The sequence below is a fragment of the Orcinus orca genome, chromosome 18 (assembly GCF_937001465.1).
Source record: "Orcinus orca chromosome 18, mOrcOrc1.1, whole genome shotgun sequence".
Taxonomy (NCBI): Eukaryota; Metazoa; Chordata; class Mammalia; order Artiodactyla; family Delphinidae; genus Orcinus; species Orcinus orca.
The window spans coordinates 12312004-12324908 of record NC_064576.1 but is presented as its reverse complement, the minus strand read 5'-3'; the positions used below and the strand labels follow the sequence as shown (position 1 = coordinate 12324908).

Below are 12905 nucleotides of genomic sequence, written 5' to 3'. Positions count from 1 at the left end.
GCCCCTTGGGAACAAGAGTTGATTTTATAGGTTACCATGAATATATCAGTACTGAATTAATTTAGAATTTCCAAAGTTTAAAAAAATCACATCTTTCAAATAACTGTGACCACAACCATAAAAGTCAGACCACCAGATTAAGAGACAATAATCAAGGAGTGGTAGTGATGATTTTCAATCCCACAGAGCCTCTTACACAGCAAAAAGAGTCTGAGCTGAAAACAAGATTTACACATTACCTATTTCCGTGTTTTTTTCCCTCAGACACCACCTGGGCAGCTGACCTATTTCCCTGTCAGAAGCAATGACATGAGGCTTTATGTGATATTTTTCTACATCTGTAGGTTTGAAAATAAACAATTTTGAAAACCTGCAGCTCAGCACTTGGCATTTTACCAGAACTTTCCCAACTCCCCAAAGCCAAATCTGTTTTTTATTCCACTATGGAGTACCTCGTTTATCTTTCTAGGAGAAAATATAATAAAAACTAGAAAATTTGGTTCAGAGGATATATAATGGACACTTAAAACAATCATATAACAATAGTTCTTATGAAAAGCATATCAGGCCTAGGTTTATTTATATATATGTATACATATATATATATAATATGTAGATAGATTTGTATTTATATTATCTATGTATATATAAATATAGATAGATAGGTATATTATATACAGATATATTTATATAATCTATTGATATATATATATATAGAGAGAGAGAGATACATAGTCTACTGCCCCAATTTTTATTCTTTTCTATCTCTTCATTAGTAGATTAATAAGAGGTTGGGTAAGAGAGAGCAACAGAGCTAAAACAGAGACAAAAGACCAGTCTCTTAGTACAATTACTTACAGAATCCTGAGGATAAATTTCATAGTATAGCTAACATCGTACCTTTATTCAAAGGGGACAAAAAGGGCTGGTGCTGTCTTTATAGCACATGAAAAATTCATTTTTTCTCAGCAAAAAGAAAAGTGATAAAAATTGATTTGATCTCCTTTCAATTAAGAAAAAAATCTACTACGGTGGAAACATTCAATATTGCGGTCATATTACAAATGTTGAAATCTAGAAGTACAGATTTAAACTGCCCTTGAGTGGTCAGATTTATTTCTCTAAGAATAAGTTGGAAAAGCCCCGTACAAATGTGAACCATCATGTGACTCGGTGGCAAAAGGCCTGACACGGGACCTGTTGATTTGAAACATGTATATATATTATGTTGACCAAAACTTTAAATGCTAGCAAAATGTTTTAAAGTGTTTAAGTCACAAGCCAATTATCATTTCCAGGTAGGCCTGCAAAATGGGGCACGTAACTGTTTGTGCCGTCCGCTTTGTCAGTGGCAAAGGCTCTCCTCCGTGAGTGTCTGAAAGGGCCCCCCTTTGGTGAAACAGTTCACCCAGGCCTTGGGGTGGGAGGGGTCCAAATGGCTACCCAACTGCTTAAGCTGGCCCACGAGCCCAGCCCAGAGACAAAACAAAAGCAGGAGCTGTTGTCCCAGCTAGGAGAAAGCCACCCACGAAGGGGAAGTCCCCACTGAGACCGCCTGTCCTTTGAGCAGGTGTTAATGTTGTCCCCACCTTGTGGAGAACAAGAAGGCTCAGAAGGTGGCAACGGCACACTTGTGGACCCCACTGAGCTCGCTGGCCTCCTGCCTGCCTTGGGCCATGAAAGGGGAGTTCCCGAGTTCATTCTCAAGGGAAGGGCCAGGCTGGGATGTCTCATCTTCAGAAAGACTCTTCGCACAGGTTAACTCGGAAGACAGAGGAGCTCTAGCTAAGCTGGTGGAAGCTATTAGGACCAGTTATAATGACAGATATGCAGAGATCCACCATCACTGTGAGGCAATATCACAGGTCCAAAAAAAATCTGTGGCTCTCATTACCAAGATGGAAAGGCAAAGGCTAAAGATCTTGCCACCAAACTGGGATAAAAGCACAATGCTAACTTTTCTGTACATAAAAATACAAATTATCCTTCAAAAAAACCTCAACCTCATAACAGTATCTTCACTCTCCAAATTCCCATAGTGCCACTATACCCTAGAACACACAAACTCACGCATGTTGTTTTTTAAATTGAGTTAATGTGAGTGATGTGTCTTCTCTAAGTTATAATCTACAATTTATAATCTCCTCAAGTCTAGAAAACGTTCTTTGTTGCTCCACCTTGTATTTTAGTTACTTGGTACCTGTCCTAAACCTCTCCTACCAGACTGTAAGTTTATTGAAGGGAGGAAGTATATGTTACCCATCTCTGGGCTGAACGGATTTAGGACTAAGATCATTTTGTTGTTGATGTTGTTGTTTATATCGTCAAAGCTCCTAGGACAGTTCTGCTCACCCAGTAAGAGCATGGCAGCAAATGAGCAATGCCTAAATAGGGCCCCCAGGAACGCCACCATGTGCCCACATCTACATCAGATATCAATCTCCCTGCCTCTGGGATTATCTCAACACTACAAGTGGTGAATGGGTTAGTAGTTCTATCATGGTTGTAAGACTTATAAGAATCAGCATCACACTAGCCTGAGCTATAGTAACAAATAAATGCCGAAATTTCAGTGGCTTCTCAAAGCAAAAGTTTCTTTCCGATTTATAAAATGTCTGAAGCAGCTGCTCTCCTTGATATGGTGACTCAGTGATGGAGGCTGCCTCCCTCTGTGACTCCTCTATGTCAAAATGGTCACCACCAAAGGGAAGAAGATTATGGAAACCTAGACTTGTTTTTAATTGCCTTGGACCAGAAGTGACAAAAGTCCCTTTTGCTCGTGGCCCATTGGCCTAATCTAGACACCTGACCCCAAGTCAATTAAAAGGGAGACTGAGAATTAGGGGAGTCCATGGAATATTTGGTGAGTATTGCTGGCTCTGCCATACAACTGAATTTAAAAAATGAACCAGGGGATCGGTTAAGGAACGCCACTTATGCAGAGAGATGTCTGTACCAACAGGTACACGACAATGATGTAATGTTTCATCGTATCATTGAAAGAAGAGCTCCACCATTTTTATATACAATATGATCTAAGTTTATGAATTTACTTTTACCATTTTCTGGGAAAGCAAGTCCAATAAGAAAATGTGTTTTCTACTTCATATAAAGCAATGAGGTGTTATGATTTGGCTTTGGAAGAAAGTTCTTAAAATAATATATCAGGCTCATCTGTTGAGGCCCTTCTGCTGCAGCTATTGCCCAGTTTGCTATCTCTTATAATAGTAACCAGCTTTGAGGCCAAAATAAACCCTCTAGTTGTTCTCTAGAACACCCCATCTGCCTCATCCTTCAACACAAGTAGTGCTTCCAGAGCTCTTAATGGCTATGTCAGTGCACACTATAAATCAATTGTCACGTGGCTTCATTCCATCCAGGCTAAAAAGACGTGCTCATTTCGTCTCTGTTGTAAGAATACTTGAATTTTTTTAATTTCATACAGCAATTTTCTTCATATCACTAGCTTAAAGATCATCTTTGCGATGGTAAACAAAAATTCTCTAAAAACATTCCTTTAGGATCAAAATAATACCAGAAGAGAATAATCACCAAAAAAAAAAAACAAAAACAAAAATAAGTTTTGCATCTTTTAACAAATGCATTTATTCTATTTATATGTACACAATAATCATGATAGCCCTTTTCTTCATTCACTAGGGGAAAAAAAGGAAAAGACCTATTTTGTGTAACTTATAAATAATATTTTTATAACTTATAATTCTGATAACTCCTTAAAGGCTGTGACCAAAAAAAAAAAGGTTATAATAATTACATTGGTATTCTCCCAATATTAGAAACGTTTTGAAATACAAAGGTAAAAACAATCAGAGAATGACATGAAGTCACCCTTTTTCCTCTTATTCTCCCTAGAGATACAAATGGAATTTCTGTTCTTCTAGAATCTCTCCCATGTGTTTTATTATGGTATCACATTCAAATCAAAGAACTAAGGCTGGGAAATGCCAACAGCTGGCAAAGGTACCAAAGAGAAGTTATTCTCTTCCTGAAATTTTTGCAATCAGGAACATTAAGAAATGATTACCCAGAATCAGAGCAAGGTGAAAACACACACACACACACACACACACACACACACACACACACACACACACACACAGTCTAATTTAACATGTATACCCTACAAAAAATGTCCAGTATGTCTATGTGGTCTCTTATTTTTTACTTGATTCACTCACTGTATCAGTTCAGTTGCTTTGGTGTTAATTGGAGAAAACAGAATCCGCATTGTCTTAAAAAATAGGGAATTAATTGACTCATGTAATTACTAAGTCTAGAGCAGTGCCTCCCAAACTGTCAGTGGTGAAGGACATTTGGTGGTGATGTATTGTTTTTTTTTTTTCAATCCAGTGCAGATTGCTACATGGTCCTAATGCACAAGACTTGTACACAGATGGCACTGCTTGCAACTCTTCTCTTTGTTGGACAGCACTCAAACTGGTCAACTACACAGATTCACTGGTCACACGTTGAGCTGTCATGGCAATGTCAAATCACTACAAACGTTTCTAAACATTTACTCTCAGCTTCCTTATTTATGTCATCGCAGAATGTAACAAACAGTTCACCCTACATTCTGAGTACCACTGCTCTAGAGAAAGGGCAGGCATCAGCTTGATTCCTGCTCCATTGCACTGACATTCTCTAGGTTGCCCTCCTCTGTGTTCCAGCTGCTTTGGGGGCTGGTCTGGCGGTGTATGCAGGGGTTCCAGTCTATATATGACAACATCCAGAAGGGAGAGAGGGTCCCTTCAAGAGGAACCAAAAAGAGCAAAGGAGATCTGTCTCAGGAAGCCCTAGAAAATTTTCCACATATCTCATTGTCTTTAATTGAGTCACATGCCTGTTCCTGAACCTATCACAGTCAAGAAAGATGGCATTACTCTTGGAGCAATTAGGCCCACTCCTGGAGCTGGGGGGGGGGGCTCCATTCCTGGGGCACATGGGTTGCATGGGAGAAATAGTCTTAGAAATAAAATTGGGTTTGTGTGGTAAAGGATGGAGGGAGGAACGGATGCTAAGTAGGCAATCACCAATGTCGGAAGCATCTGAGCTACACTATTTGCATAATTAATAGTCAAGTGAAAGGTGTAATTAAATAATCATTAAGAGTAGCTATGTATTGGGCTTGGGCATGCAGAGAGCCTGGCCTGCCCTAAAATTCCAAGCACCTGGGGAAGGGACTGTGTTGACTCAACTCTCTCTAGACATCTGTGGCCAAGAGACAGGATTTCATAGAATAAATCTGGCTGCTTAAGAGAGAAGGTGTTTAAGGGATGGGGCGTGTGGAGGGCCACCCTGATGGATTTGAGGGAGGGAACTTCACCCCGGGAATGGGAAATCGTGTGAGCTGGACAGATGCCACATAAAGTGTGTCCTGCAGAAACTTAAAAACTAACTCCATAACTCCCTGTTCCTTAACTTCCTTCCAAAAAGTACAGTATGGAAAAAAAGGGGGGAAAAAGAGTAACTTTACAATAGAAAAACCTGACCAACACTCCTTCAGCCAGATGATCAAGGTCAACATCAATAGTCATAAACTGTTAATTAATAGGTAACCTTGATATGATGTGATGAAGATGGTGCTTTATCTCTGTGATCTTCCCAGGATCCGCACACCCCAGTAAACTCATGAGAAAAATATGAAACAAATTCCAGTAAAGGGGCATCCTCCAAAATACCAGTACTCTTTCAAACTGTCAAGGTTATCAAAAATAAGAGTCTAAGGAAACGTCACAACCAAGAGGCACCTAAAGAGACATGACAAATAAATATAATGTGATACCCTAGATGTAATTCTAGAGCAGAAAAATATCATTAGATAAAAACTGAGGAAATTTAAATAAAGTATGGGCTACAGAAAGTAGGACAGGGCTTACCTGAGGCTGGAGGGTAATGGGAGTTATTGTTTAATGGGTTCAGAGTTTCAGTTCAGGATGATGAAAACGTTCTGGTGATGAATAGTGATGACGGTTGCCCAACAATGTGAATGTACTTAATGCCAGTGCACTGCACGCTTTAAGTAAATTTTATGTTACATATAGTTTACCAAAATAAAAGTAATCATAATAAAGTATGATATGTGTTATTTGTGTGTGTGCTTTTTTTTTAATTTTTATTTTATATTGGAGTATAGTTGATTAACAATGTTGTGTTAGTTTCAGGTATACAGCAAAGTGATTCAGTTATGCATATACATGTATCTATTGTTTTTCAAATTCTTTTCTCATTTAAGTTATTACAGAATACTGAGCAGAATTCCCTGTGCTATACAGTAGATCCTTGTTGGTTATCTATTTTATATATAGTAGTGTGTCCATGTCAATCCCAAACTCCCAATCTATCTCTGCCCCCCACCCTTCCCCCTGGTAACCATAAGTTCGTTCTCTATGTCTGTGAGTCTGTTTCTGTTTTGTAAATAAGTTCATTTGCATCATTTTTTTAAATTCCACATACAAGTGATATCATATGATATTTATCTTTCTCTGCCTTACTTCACTTAGTATGATAACCTCCAGGTCCATCCATGTCGCTGCAAATGGCATTATTTCACTTTTTTTAACGGCTGAGTAGTGATATGTGTTATAATGGTGGTAATACTCAGTTTAGCAATAGGTTTTATAAGTATCAGATGTGTTCTCTATTCTCAAGGAACTCCAATATATGTTGAGCACAAATAACAATGTGATGTAACTCTGAGTGAAGGCTCAGGAAGTGTTGGTTAGTCGAGAACAGGGAAGCTTTCCCCCCAAAACAGTGTAACTTGAAATCCTTCTAGAAGAAAGAGAAGAATGTGACTGAGAGTAGGTGTTGGTAGAGAAAGGCAGCATTTGATCCAACAACACTCTGGGAAGCACTAGGCTTCGAACTGATTTTGAATTTGATCTGCTTGAGTTGGATTCAAGCAGAGAGTGTGGTTGACTAACTGACTAGCCTTGTGGTTGCCACCACCTCACCCACGGCTTTGTAAAAACACTTCCCTGCATTACCCAGATTTGAGTAAGCCATCTGTGTCTTGTTGGGACCCTGATTGGTGCATGGAATTACATTAAAAGCCACCAAATTTGGATTCAGCGTTGGACAAAATTAAAAAGGAAACTATAGATAACATGATATTTGATGAGAAACCTTTGGAAGAAATAATATGTGGACATATAATTTGCTAACTGAAGAAGATGTTGATTAATATCCTTGTTGGTAAGATGAGAGGACAGAGATAGTAGGTAGAGGTCGGCTCGTCAGAGCAGAGAGCAGGAAGAAAAAGAGTAGAAAGTGTATCTGAATGGCAAAGGGAAGCTATCTGGCATGTTCCACAAGAAAAACACTTGTTTGTGAGTTGTGTCGATTGAGATACTTTGGGCTGTAATAAATAGTAGACCCAACTAATAGAAGTTAAAATAAGGGATTTATTATTTTACAGTAAGTCCGGGGGAAAAAAAGGCAGTTTCAAGGCTAGGTAAATCCATGATTCCATGATATCCTCAAAAGTCAGGGGCTTTCCATCTCACTGGCAGGAGAGTAAGGTCTCCTCTCTGACCACAAGATGGCTGCAGATGTTCCAGATGTCACACACCAACCCAACAACATCTAATCAAGAATAAGAGTGTTTGGGGGGAGTTCCCTGGTGGTCTAATGGTTAGGATCTGGTGCTTTCACTGCCGTGGCCCAGGTTCAATCCCTGGTTGGGGAACTGGGATCCAGCAAGCCATGCAGCATGGCCAAAAAAAAGAGAGAATAAAAGTGTTTTGCCCTCATGGTTTTCATTTTTAGTGAGGAAAATCTTCCCCAAACTCTCCAAGTAGGACACCCTCAGATGTCATTAGCCAGAATTCAAGCTTAAACCATTCCCTAGCAATGTGATGAGCCATTCTCTTAAGTTCATCATCATTGACCTCTGGGATTGGGAGGGAGCCACAAATTCAGGGCTTGGTCAGCAAACAAAAGGGTGGGAATTTCTGAGGGCTGTTATCTAACATGCCTATCTCAGGAGAGGATAATATAACATTCTTTCCTCAAAAGAGAGGCTTTCTTGTAGCTTCTCGATCCCCAAAGTCAAAGTAAAACTTTTTAGTGAGAGGAAAATTTGAAATTCCTCTTCTTCTCTGCATCCCGGCCTTTAAGAAAGTGCATGATGGGGCTTTTTACTTAATCGTCTCCTGCTTCCATTCATTCATTCACCACATATATGTTGAGAACTTAATATGTGTCCAACTTTGGGGATATAACAAAAGATAAGACAAAGCCCCTGAACTCTGGAGGCTCACAAGCAATGTCAAGAGAGTGACAATGGAGAACACTCTGTGTATGGAGGAAGGGCAGGTGACTGCAGTCAAAGAATGGGCAAAGGTGGCCAGGAGCTACCTTCCACTCTGGAGAGCTGGGTGGGGCACTGGCTGTAAACAAAACAGAGGGACAGGAGACAGTTGTTTACAACTTATTTTAGACTCTGACTTTATTTTTTTAATTTTTTAAATTTATTGAAGTATAGTTAATTTATAATGTGTTAATTTCTTCTGTACACCAAAGTGACTCAGTTATAGTATACATATATATTCTTTATTATGTTCTTTTCCATTATGGTTTGTCACAGGATATTGAATATAGTTCCCTGTGCTATGTAGTAGGACCTTGCTTTTTACCCATCCTATATATAGTAGTTTGCTTCTGCTAATTCCAAACTCCCAATCCATCCCTCCTGGATCCTCCCTCTCCCTTGGCAACCACAAGTCCATTCTCAGTGCCTGTGAGTCTGTTTTTGTTTCGTAGATATGTTGATTTGTGTTGTATTTTTTTATAGTTTTTTTAAACTATTTATTTATTTATTTTTGGCTGCATTGGGTCTTCGTTGCTGTGAGCGGGCTTTCTCTAGTTGTGGTGAATGGGTTTCTCATTGCGGTGGCTCCTCTTGTTAAGGAGCACAGGCTCTAGGCACGGGGGCTTCAGTAGTTGTGGCACGTGGGCTCAGTAGTTGTGGCTCGCGGGTTCCAGAGCACAGGCTCAGTAGTTGTGGTGCACGGGCTTAGTTGCTCCACAACATGTGGGATCTTCCCGGACCAGGGATCGAACCCATGTCCCCTGCATTGGCAGGCGAATTCTTGACCACTGCACCACCAGGGAAGTCCCTGTGTCATATTTTAGATTCCACGTATAAGTGATATCATATGGTATTTGTCTTTCTCTTTCTGACTTACTTCGCTCAGTATGATCATCTTTATGTCCATCCATGTTGCTGCAAATGGCATTATTTCATTCTTTTTGATGGCTAACATTCCATTGTATATATATACCACATCTTTTTTATCCATTCATTGTCAATGGACATTTAGGTTGTTTCCATGTCTTGGTTATTGTAGATAGTGCTGCTATGAACATAGGGGTGCATGTATCTTTTCAAATTATAGTTTTGTCTGGATATATGCCCAGGAGTGGGATTGCTGGATCATATGGCAACTCTGTTTTTAGTTTTTTAAGGAATCACCATACTGTTCTCCAGAGTTGCTGCACCAATTTACATTCCTACCAACAGCGTAAGAGGGTTGCATTTTCTCCACACCCTCTCCAGCATTTGTTATTTGTAGACTTTTTAAAGATGGCCATTCTGACAGGTGTGAGGTGGACTCTGAGTTTAGAAGGGAGATGTAAAGCCCTTACTAGGGTAAGAAGTAAGAGGGAAGCAGGACAAAGCTTCTCTAGATGAAGGTTGTGTGGTTGACAGAATCCCTCCCTGAGCTGGATCTCAAGAACCTGAGTGGAGTGGTGATGACTCATGAAGAACACCTCCTCCTAACAAAGCAGGGAGGGTCATGGCAGAACATCCCAGCCAAGGGATACCACAGAAGCAAAGGCTCGAAGGTAAGACTTCAGAGCCAAATGCATACACATGCAAGATAAACCTCCCTTGGAGTAGAAGTCTGTCATTACAGAATAGTGGGAAATGGGATCTAGGACTACGCCACACACAATGCTTCCTAAATGAACAACGCTAATGATGACTGTAAAGATGACGACGACAACAATGATGATGACAATGATGATGACGATGATGACACCCTGATTGATGACTGATCACTTTTATAAGCCTGGTGGTTGGTGTAGGGCTTCCCTTGACTACTCTTACAGTGCCACCTACAGGTAAACTTGGGAGCGACTTGACCCTTTTTATCGCTTGACCCATAAACCCTGAAAACTTCTTTGGTGCTTTTCCAGCGGGATGTTGTTAAATATTTAGCTAAGGATTTGCAATTGGATTTTCAACCATATCAACAGGTGCACTACCATCCTGTTTGAAAGGCTCCCACTTCAGAAACTTGCACCACTCCACAAGTTAATGAGCTTTTCTATACATAGTTTCTTCCAGTGTATAATTACTGGCCTGGCTTAATATTATTTTAGGATAGTGTCAGCAGCTAATTGTGGTGCAGTCTGAATGCTCTGAAATGAGCTTGCCTGAGTATGAGAATAGCTCAGCAAATTTAGGGCTGTGTGTGCATCATTTTTTCAAGTCCATTGTTCAGCAGGACACTGAACATGGCAGATTAATGGTGGAGTCCAATTCAAAGGGCAAGTGACTGTGGAATCTGACCTGCCTCACATTTCACTTTGAACTTCCTAAACTGCTCATTCCTCGGTACCTACTTGCCATACTCAACTACCGTTGGATACTTGAGTTGACCTAGGGGTACTGGGAAGCCTCAGGTCCATGCTGAGTCCCTAACATTGCTGCAGGCTCCTGGAGAGAAGGAAGTATTTATCTCCTCCCCCTGCCCCCCTCAGTTTTCCATTAAAGGGAGGGAACTCCTTTTCATTCACCTGGAGGCAAAAATACAGGAAGAATTTTTCCTGGCCCCTTTTATCTTCCTTACCTACCATTCCCTAGGGTATCAGAATATGTTACCTGTTTTGGGATACAATTCTTGTTTTCCACATGATAACTTGCCCCTGCAGGGGAGACCTGCACTTACTATGGCAAGTTGTGTTGTCCTGACAGTTTTCCCAATAATTAAGAAAATAATGTAAATTCCACATATTTATTTAACCAAAAGTTGTAACGATAGTGGGAGGATAGGGGAGAGGATGAAGTACAACAAAGCTAAATACTTATCTACCATCATGGGAAATTAATAGACAATGTATAAAATTGATGAGTCACGGTTTCCCTGGTGGCACAGTAGTTAAGAATATGCCTGCCAATGCAGGGGACACAGGTTTGAGCCCTGGCCTGGGAAGATCCCACATGCCGCGGAGCAACTAAGCCCGCGTGCCGCAACTACTGAGCCCGCATGCCACAACTACTGAAGCCTGCACACCTAGAGCCCATGCTCCAGAACAAGAGAAGCCACCGCAATGAGAAGCCTGCACACCACAACGAAGAGCAGCCGCCACTTGCAGCAACTAGAGAAACCCTGTGTGCAACAATGAAGACCCAATGCAGCCAAAAATAAAATAAATTTAAAATAAATAAATGAGTAAATAAAATAAAATTGATGAGTCATAAGATAGCACCATATGGAATTCAAAAATATAGGACACGATAAATGTCAGAAGAAACAGTTAAAACCGTCTTAAATGGTTGCCGGTGGGGAGAAGAACCAGGAAGAACAGGGAAATGTGGGTGTATGAGTCTGCTCAGGCTGTCATAATGAAATACCACAGAGGGGAGGACTTGAACAACAGAAATGTATTTTCTCACAATTCTGAGGCTGGGAAATTCCAGATCAATTCAGTGCCAGCCAATTCAGTCCCTGGTGAGGCTCTCTTCCTGGCTTATAGATGGCCTCCTTCCCACCATGTGCTCACGTGGCCTTTCCTCAGTACATGCATGTGGAGGGTGAGAGCAAGCTCTCTGGTGTCTCTTGCTATAAAGGCACTAATCTTATCAGGTCAGGGCCCTACCTTTGTGAACTCATTTAACCTTAATTCCTTCTTTAAAGGTCTTATCTCCAAATATAGTCACGTTGGGGGTTAGGACTTCAACAAATAAATTCTCAGCCCATAGCAGAGGATTTCTGTGTTTTGTTAGCAAAAGTTAAAAAATAAAGTTCCTGTACATCTGGAAACTAGTCTGACACAGCTAGACCATGGTGTTTTCCTGTTGGACATAAAGCATCTCACAGGATACTAACATCAGACAAGGTCATTCTGTGACTGTGACGAAGTGAGACAAAATAAGCCCACAACTAAATTGTGTGTAAGTAAAGACAAAAACAAGGTTGGTCTGCTCCCCACAAAACACCAAACATTCCCCTTCCAAGCTAACAAAAGTGACGTCTGCTTCATCACCAATCACAGCTTTATCAGGTTCTAGTCTGCCCTCTCCAATACAACTAGGCCTGAGGTTGGGGAGATGGGAAAGGACTTTGTTGGTAGAGTTTAGTTGTCTACTGTAAGGGTTTAGGTCTCATTGAGGCTGTAGAGACTTTGGGTTTAAATGATTCCAAATTACCTAACTTTAGTATATTGAGGGAAATGGGTTCCTAACAGTCTAAGATACCTCTGGTAAAGGATTTATTGATATAAAAACTTTGGTAGACTCTTAAAAAATTGAAAATGCATGACTGTACAACCTTGAAATTTCATTTCCAATATATAACACAGAGAAGCCACCACACATTTGCACAAGGAAACAGATGTTCATTGAAGTATTGTTTATAATGGCAAGACTGTTGAAGTAATAAGGAAATTGATGCATGAAATAAGGTACATTCATTGTACAGTACAGCTGCTAAAAAGAATGAATTAGAGGGAATTCCCTGGCAGTCCAGTGATTAGGACTCTGCACTCACTGACAAGGGCCGGGGTTTGATCCCTGGTTGGGGAACTAAAATCCCACAAGCCATGCAGTACAGCCAAAAAAAGAACCAGATCTATCTGTATGAATATGGATA

General features: G+C 40.4%; 1 pseudogene; it reads left to right on the top strand.

The window, feature by feature from the left end:
• LOC117202799 (60S ribosomal protein L7a-like) overlaps positions 1-1942 on the top strand; it is a 182546-nt pseudogene extending 180604 nt beyond the window's left edge.
• Positions 1943-12905: the final 10963 nt, after the last annotated feature.